This window comes from Oncorhynchus clarkii, chromosome 1, assembly GCF_045791955.1.
Source record: "Oncorhynchus clarkii lewisi isolate Uvic-CL-2024 chromosome 1, UVic_Ocla_1.0, whole genome shotgun sequence".
NCBI classification, from domain to species: Eukaryota; Metazoa; Chordata; class Actinopteri; order Salmoniformes; family Salmonidae; genus Oncorhynchus; species Oncorhynchus clarkii.
Genome location: NC_092147.1, coordinates 38,340,973 through 38,350,502, shown reverse-complemented (window position 1 = coordinate 38,350,502; position 9,530 = coordinate 38,340,973).

The following is a 9,530-nucleotide window of genomic DNA, read 5'->3' as shown; positions in this document are numbered from 1 at the left end:
GAGAACCAACGCATTTTTGGCTTTTGGCTTTCAGGGTTTTTATAGTAATAAGTCATGAGGCTTTTAAAATGACCTCCGGGACCGACAAAGAATATACTAATAAAAACATGGTTGGTTAAAACAGTTGTAGCAAGATGAACCAATCGATTGTTATTAGCAAAGACTGAGCAATAGATTGTGATAAAATGTGGAACTGACCAAGAGAACAGGTATATATGCTTTCAACATGTTCTATTGGTCAGTACAACGGTCTATGCTAATAACAATTGGTCCATTGATTGGAGGCTTCCAAAGGTGTCCCGATCCCTGCAAAGGCTCACATTAGCTCCTGCCATTCAATCTGTACCATGCCACCAGTCAACTCTACAAGGAAGTTCCTGTTGCTAGACTGGAGGAGATGATGGGTAGACTGGGCAGAGATTGAGGGTCGAGTGTGCTGATGTTTACCTGCTGTGTATCATGGTCCAAGGATATTCCAGCACGCTCGTGTCTTTATTCACTCCAATTGTTCAGTCATGTTTGAGGTGAGATAGTAGTGCCATGCAGGGGAACTGTGTTCTAGTACAGGCCCAAAGTTGGTGGTGTAGATGGTGACTAGGCTGGGTTTGGGAATGGAACCCATGATCCCCATGGGCATGTTCTACCAACTGAGCCACAGAGAACCACAAAGAGTTTCTGGTTACCCTTTTCCATTTGTTGGTCCATCTCACGTCATCCTGGATCCCAGCAGTTTATTGTCAGATGTTTGCAGAGTGTCCCATTTAGTTACTAGGGTTCAAAAGGGGGTGGGTTGTTTGTAAAGCAAACATGCATTGCTTTGCACTTGTTTGGGTTGAGCTGCGTGGAGTGCTCATCTACCTAGGAACGCAACTTTTCTAGACCATGTTGAAGGCTGGAAAGCTTCCCCACTCTAATGCACTCTGCAATGTTCATGTCATCAATATATTTCCATCTATGAGCGAACTTCTGAAGTGCGCTGTGGATGAGGGCCAGGAAGACAAGGGGTCCAAGAAGTGGACCTTGAGTCACTCCACAGGTCAGATGTTGTCATGGTGAAAGGGTGCCTTAGTACCTCACTCTCTGCTTCCTTTTGGAGAAGTAGCCACAGCCCAGGGGAGAAGGGGCCCTGACTCCTAGCTGAATCAGGCACTTTGTTACCACTGTATTATACATTTTGTTGAAGGCTTAAGCAAAATCTGCTGTTACTATAGTGCATATATAAATAATGGTCTTACTTGCATCAGTTGATTTTACATAATGTATAGGAGGCTGACCAAGACATCTGTCGTCGACCTGCCCATTTTTGCATCCAAACTGTCTTGGGTCAAGCTTGTGGCCGATGTCCTCCATTATCCAATCGATGGCAAAACTGTCGGCCACCTTAGCTCTAGTATTCCAGACTTGTTCCAGTGTTCTACAGATGTAATGGCTGTAGACCCATTCAGTCTGTGTTCATGACGTTTCTTAATTATATTTACTTCTGTCTCCAAGACGCCCAAGTTCCGACCCGAGAAATGAGAGCTGTAAACAGTGGATGTTCCAATTCTCACGCTGGCAGTCCATTTAAAAAAAAAATTTAAAAAGGGAAATGGCATTATGACCATTACAATTCCACAGTAGCAGTACAATGTTATTTTGTTGTTTGACAGATATAGTGACAATATAGGTCTTTTAAAGAAGAATCATAAATTAAGGATAACAAATCAGTTGACCTTATCTAAGATTATGTTTAAATAGAATATAGCCTATATTTGTGACTTTATAAGTGTATTTAGATCACATCGATAAAAAGACAGCATATCTTTTGGTTTACTGAATGATTTATGTTGCCACCAGAACTGCATGGCAGTGTAGGGAGAGTTAGGAGAGGTGTGGCCATTCACCTCTTGTGAATGCCACTTGGGTTCACTTCCCTACAAAAGGGATTGAACCCACATGGAGCCATGTAGGTATGTTATTAACAATCATTAGATACACATTTCACATGGAAAGTGAAGTCAACATAACAGTAATATTTTGCCCAAATAATATACGTTCTACCCAAATAAATACTATAATAAATGACTTTCTTTTGCAGTTGTTCATACTGCAATGTTTGATCTGTTCATGTTATTTTGTTAATCCGGGCATTGTTCATGATAAACAGTGTCTTTTGAAGTAACATTTTGACAGTTTTTGGTTAGAAAGGAATAGCATTAACATATTTTTACAAGTACTCCAAATGAAGGCATGATCATGGCTGGGATGAGGGTTTAGGGTGTAATAATAGAGACAGTTTTCTGTCATGGTAGGGCAGTATGCGTCACGTGTCTCCATGACCCTGTAGGCTTAACCCTCAATGCTGTTAAGGCTCTATGCTCTACTAGGAGCTAAAATTTGTTGGGGCATGGACTCTACTAGGTGTCAAAAGCTCTCCACAGGGATGCTGGATGTCCTTTGGGTGGTGGATCATTCTTGATAAACACAGGAAACTGTTGAGTGTGGAAAAACCAAGCGGCGTTGCAGTTCTTGACACAAACCGGTGCGCCTGGCACCTACTACCATACCCCGTTCAAAGGCACTTAAATATTTTTGTCTTGCCAATTCACTCTCTGAATGCCACACATACACAATCCATGTCTCAAGGCTTAAAAATCATCCTTTAAGGTTAACCTGTCTTCTCCCCTTCATCTACACTGATTGAAGTGGATTTAACCAGTGACCTCAATAAGGGATAATAGCTTCACCTAGATTCACCTGGTCAGCAGTATATGCCAGGGAAAGAGCAGTTCATAATGTGTTGTGTACTCTGTGTATATGACTTTACAAATGTCAAGTTTATTCAAATTACAGCTTAAATACTTTTTTCCCTTAATGGACCTGTCCGTACACACTCAAGATGTACAACTGATATTTGTATCAGCACCGGCTGTGTAAATATGTTGTGCCAAACAACTTATGAGCGTGTATGTGGACAATATGTGTTTGTTTTTCAGGTTGAAGTTGCCCTCCATCCAGCCCTCCTCAAGAGTAGGAGTGAGGAGAATGATATCAAGTCAATGTGTGTATTTACAGGTATGTTACTTCAATATGAACAAATCTAAAGTCAGATGTCTTCTACATAAAACATTTAATTTAATTGATTGGACCATGGGAAAGGTAGGTCTCCATAAACCATGTTATAAACTGATTGACCTCATAAACCATATAAACAAGTGTGCGTGTATGAAAACAGTTCATATACTGTATGAAAAACTACCTGATTAAATAAACTATTTTATGAAACCCTTAAGACTGATGAATCCCTGAAATTCAAAATGAGAAAAATATATTGTTCCTTCATAGACCGATTGCTTTGTGAGGTTGAACCAACCGTCTGTTGGTGTCTCCATATTCTCAGAAAGAGGAACATTGGCAAATCTGAATAGCTAAGGCCTGACAAAATACGAACTCTATATCCTGTGGTAACATCCTGGGGTTTACCAAGGACCTCCAGTATTACTGTCATCACCACAGCAGCCAGATAACTGCCGATGCAAGACTCCAAGCCAAACATACTGCAAGCTAAATATGTTGAATAGCAGGTCTATTCATAGGGTAACAGTCTTCATGACTCCCTAATGGATTACAATGAAAACCTTCTAGACTGACATGGAACACTTTTATCCAAAGATGAATGGCTTTAAACAGCCTTTCTCTCATGATGTATATAGTATGTGTCATAAGTTAAGTTGGGAACCACTATGTCATATCTCATAACATGTTTAACCATCATGTGACACCTGTCCTTATTCTCGTTACATAAAGGACTGTGAAAAAAATGAACACTATATTTTAGGATGTAAACCAAACCAGAGATATCAATCACTGTTGGTCCATCCTGTTCTGATCTAATGACATGGATGTAATGGAGGACAGAAACATGCTGCTGGGCACCTCCCTGAAGACCACTACTGAATTGGGGGAAGGTTGGAGTACATTAATTTTTCACGGGTTAGGCATGATATTCCATGTCAGACTCATCAATGCCACTTTTCTTAACATATTAGACCCCTAAGGTTGTTAATTAACCCATTTTAAGCTCATATGAAACCTCAGCCATTTCTCGTACTTACATTAAAATAATGGACAAAAAAATAGGGTGGTGCAAATTTAAAAAATGTATGAGTAGTCTTGAGCGAATAACATTAAATCCCACTTTTGTATGTGCAATAGGTTATGAAAAGTAGCAATTTAACATGACCTTATGGTAAGAGCGAGAGTTACAGATGTAATGATGACGTGAGACAAGACGATTGGAATATTATTTACATCATTTAATTAAAGTGCTGAAATAAAAATATGAATGAAGAAAAGATCCACGGAATGGTGATCCAAAACGGAATGTTTCTTGGTTGCATCTAAGTTACACAGTGAAAAACATATGATTATTTGGCTTTGTATTCAGACACATCATTCCCTGCTCTTAAGCAAGAGGCCTGAGCTCATTACATCTTCCATGGTCTTAATGACTTAAATGGATCAAGTTTAGACCAGTTCAAAACCAGGCTGAAACTCTCCCCCAAAAGAGTCTATCAACATGATCATATTGCCCTGTCAGGTTAGAATGTGGTTTAAACATCAAGAAGTAAAACTGTGGGTTAAATGAGACCTCTGTGGTAGTGGTGATTTTAGCATGTAAATCTTGGTGGGGCAAACAAAAAATATATATTTTTAGATACATTTCAGCAAACCCACGATAAAACACACAAAAATACATTAATTGCACTATAACGGTGACAAACAGTGCCCACACACTGTTAGGGCCTACATAAAGCTGTCCCAACAACAGAGTCCCAATAGCAGCCCCAAAACCTTACCATTGGTACTCCTGGATATCAGCAGAGCCTTGTCTGGCATCGAAACAGTTTATTCAGCCCCATTTACTGCCTTTAAAAAAAACATAGCTGATATGGCTGACTTACTTTAACAAATGTGGTTTCTACTGACAATTGAGATGTACAAATTATGGCCTAAGGGGACGATGAGCAGATAAGAGGCAAACCGTAATTTCGATTAAGACATTAATGAGCGAGCTACGACGGATGTAGTCAATATAACTATTTGTTCAACACTTTTGAAATGTATAGCGACAGAATTCAGAACACGGGCCATTCTTACAGTATTCTCCCCGTACACCATGTCAGAACCATCGGATAAATAAAGGGGGCATATAAGCAGACAATGAAAGCTCTTAAAATATTTGATTATTACATTTCTCTAAAACAGGCTATAGGCTACATGTGCACCACCAAGTCAGAACAGTAGGCAAAATTAAGAGGGGAAAATATACCAAATTATTAGGGTGAGGCACATGGGCTACTATCGGGCTACTAACAGCTTACTACACAATATACACTTAGTATTACTTTCTTAGATATAGTAAACATTTCTCTCTGGCATATTACATAATTTATGCAGCAGCAGACTCGCCTTGTTGTGCTGCTCTCACTTGAACAGGAAGGTGGCGTGGCGGGTCCTCATGGGCAAATTTTGTCATCAAAGTCTGGCATTCTCAGGATGTGGTGTTTAAGACAACTGGGAACTCTGAAAAAAACAGGGTCGAATCATGATGACGTTAGTGATATTCAGGTTGTAGCTCCAAAAAGAGGCCCGAGTTTCCAACTTACAATTCTGAGTTGGATGACCGTTCAAAGCGTATTTTTCCAGTTGGAGCTCATTTTTTCGTGAGTTCCCAGTTGTCTCTAACTCACTGAAGTCAGATATCCCAGTTCTGAGTTAAGTTGTTTTGAGCGTGGCAGAAATCATGCTGGATTGACAGCATGGCCAATGTTGAATGCTTAACATTTTAAGCTTGGAAAAGAGACCCTTAAACTGAGAATTGGGACTTCACACCCACAACAAATGATTGTGGGGGCTGTCTTGTTAGACTTCTGTGCAGCTTTTGACATTATTGATCATAGTCTGCTGCTGGAAAAACTTGTGTTATGGCTTTACACCCTCTGCTCTAATGTGGATAAAGAGTTACTTGTCTAAGAGAACACAGAGGGTGTTCTTTAATTGAAGCCTATCAAATATAATCCAGTTAGAATCAGGAATTCCCCAGGGTAGCTGTTTAGAGCCCTTTTTCAATTTTTACTAACGACATGCCACTGACTTTGAGTAAAGCCCGTTTCTATGTATGTGGATGACTCAACACTATACACGTCAGCTACTACAGTGACTGAAATGACTGCAACTCAACAAAGAGCTGCAGTTAGTTTCAGAGTGGGTGGCAAGGAATAAGTTAGCCCTAAATAATTCTAAAACTAAAAGCATTGTATTTGGAACAAAACACTCACTAAATCCTAAACATCAACTAAATCTTGTAATAAATAATGTGGAAATTGAACAAGTTGAGATGACTAAACTGCTTGGAGTAACATTAGACTGTAAACTGTCATGGTGAAAACATTTTGATGCAGTATAGCTAAGATGGGGAGAAATCTGTCTATAATAAAGCGATGCTCTGCCTTCTTCACAACACTATCAACCAGGCAGGGCCTACAGGTCCTAGTTTTGTCGCACCTGGACTACTGTTCAGCGGTGTGGTTAGGTGCCACAAAAAAGGACTTACGAAAATTGCAATTGGCTCAGAACAGGGCAGCACGGCTGGCCCTTGGATGTACACAGAGAGCTAATATTAATAATATGCATGTCAATCCCTCCTGGCTGAAAGTGGAGGAGAGATTGACTTCATCACTGCTTGTATTTATGAGAGCTATTGATAAGAGAATTATGTTCTCCAGGTCCATCACCCAATTTAATTATATTACTCTCAGTCTGCAAACCAGAATTTGTAAGATCCTGGTCGAATGAAACAGACGGAGGCCCAGCTAAATAGTCAAAAAGGTTTATTCACGGGAACGTTCTAAAGTCAAGAATACAAAACAATTCATTTTATACTGACTTCTCACTCCCACACATTCACACAGCCATACGCGCACAGACACAGACACAGACACACAGACACACACACACACACACACACACACACACACACACACACACACACACACACACACACACCCACACACACACACAGACGCACATACACACATACCCACATACCCACACACACATGCACACAAACAGACGCACACACTGTCTGTCTCACTACCCAGCCGACAGAGATAGTGACATTGTCCTTGAGACGTACTCCCGTTCTCTCCCAAATCTCTAGTCAGGTCGGCACCAAGCTCAGACAGTCTGTGTTTAAAATACCATAAAGACATATTGTTTTACCCTAATTCTGACTAGGACTACACGTTTATTGATTATGATTGTATACATTCTAATCAATTCCATACAATGATATGTTTCAGGGCGGAATATTCAAATCGTTCAATTAACAGACAATTCTCACCTATCAGGTGAATGTTGAATGCACCGAGCTGTCTGTTTTACATAGTGGCGCACAGCTCGGACACACATGCATACCCCGCAAGACATGCCACAAGAGGTCTCTTCACAGTCCCCAAGTTCAGAACAGACTATGAGAGGTACACAGTACTACATAGAGCCATGACTACTGACGCAAGCAGTAAAATTTGATTTAAAAAAACAAATTAAAAAACACCTTATGGAACAGTGGGGACTGTGAAGCAACACAAACATTGGCACTTGCATACACACACACACACACACACTATACATACACATGGATTTAGTACTCTAGATACGTGGTAGTGGTGGAGTAGGGGCCTGAAGGCACACTGTGTTGTGAAATCTGTGAATGTATCGTAATGTTTTAAAATTGTATAAACTGCCTTAATTTTGCTGGACCCCAGGAAGAGTAGCTGCTGCTTTGGCAGCAGCTAATGGGGATCCATAATAAATACAAAAACACTGAATAGCAGGCTAGTGATTGCTTTGCAATGCTTGCAATATAGCCACTGATTCCTTCCAAACTACTCTTTGTTGAATTTGCGATTTCCAACTTGTTGTGTAATGTTTATGGCTGATGAGCACCTCTGTAATTTCTCTTCATTATTTATCTTCATATGACAAGGATTACAAAGGATTTGCCAGTAGATTGTCAACTTGATTCATGATGATGACTGCTAGCTTGCTAGCTAATATTTTGAAAGTATGGCGTTGACATGATCAGTCCAATCAAAGCTGCTGTAGATATAACGTGATTTGACGTAATTTTATCTGTGGCCAATGACATTGAGCCTTCTTGGGTGGGCACGTCTAATGTAACTCTATGGCAGCACCCAAGGGGATTGAATTTTTGATCTCTACCCTTATACAGTATTTGGCGGTGACGTAGTGTCTCCATGAGTGACTGAACAATGAGCCAATCACAGCGTGACTAGAGAACATTACCAACCCCTGCGCTCTGTATTTTCTTGTTTGTTTTTTTACATTGTTTGCAAACTGATATGTGACATGTATATGTGACAATGCCAAAATAACATGCAAAACATGTATTTATTTTTGCTAGAAAAGTGAGGTCGAAATGACGGGTCGCCACTGCTCTGTGGGTTAACTGAGACCTGCCTTGCATGTAAGTCTATCTCTCGTGAGGTATTAGCTACAGTATCTGCTGTACAGAAACTATTCCACAATGGGTGGTAACCATATACACATAGTTCTGCAGTAGACTTATGATATAAAAACATCTGCTGCCAGTCAACATGCATGAGGACCTGTCTGCCTGTCCTCTGATCATGCAGGTAACATCAGTGGATCAATCCTCTACACGTTGTCAAGGGGGAAGAATAATGAGTAAAAACGCTGTCCAAGCTCTGTCCCAATCCCAAACTAATATCACCCAGGAATACACTGGGTACGACACCTCTCCTTCAGCTCTCCACCTTTCCTTTCCTCTCTTCTTCTCTCCACTCTCATCCCAACCTAGGTCAAGTGACCTCTGTTCGCAATGGCATCAGTGACGGAACTAGAGTTTTATACATGGGGTGGCCAAGGTTACTTCAGGGGGTCCATAGACCAATTCAGAAAATGTGTGTATAACCCTAACCTGGCATCTAAGGAGCATGAATGAATCCTATGATTGCTGATTAGAGGTAGAAGTGATAATTCACTTAACCCCGGAATTCTTCAATGTGGCAGATAGTGTGGTCCAAAAGGGTTACTTCACTAGAATTCTTTAACATACTATGAATAGTCAGTGTCTCTACCTCGGAACTGCAGCTCAATTTCTTTCTCTCACACACACACTGTACTGTACTCACATACTGAAGAGACTTAGGTCACTCTGTTTTCATGAATATATAATCTGGGTCTTTAAGTGTTGAACATCTAAAATATTTTCAGAAAATAAATCTCAAGCACCAAGGAGATAAGATAGCATGTTTGTTACATAAATTACATAGTTTATTTACAAAAAAAACACTGCAATTTGACATACCAGGTACCAAACAGAAATGGACTTCAAAAATATAAATAACTTTGGTGCCCATCAATATTACAAATTTACAGTAACATACTTATTCCCATATATATATTATGTTAACTAATAGCAAAGAAAACTTTTGGAATTGGCC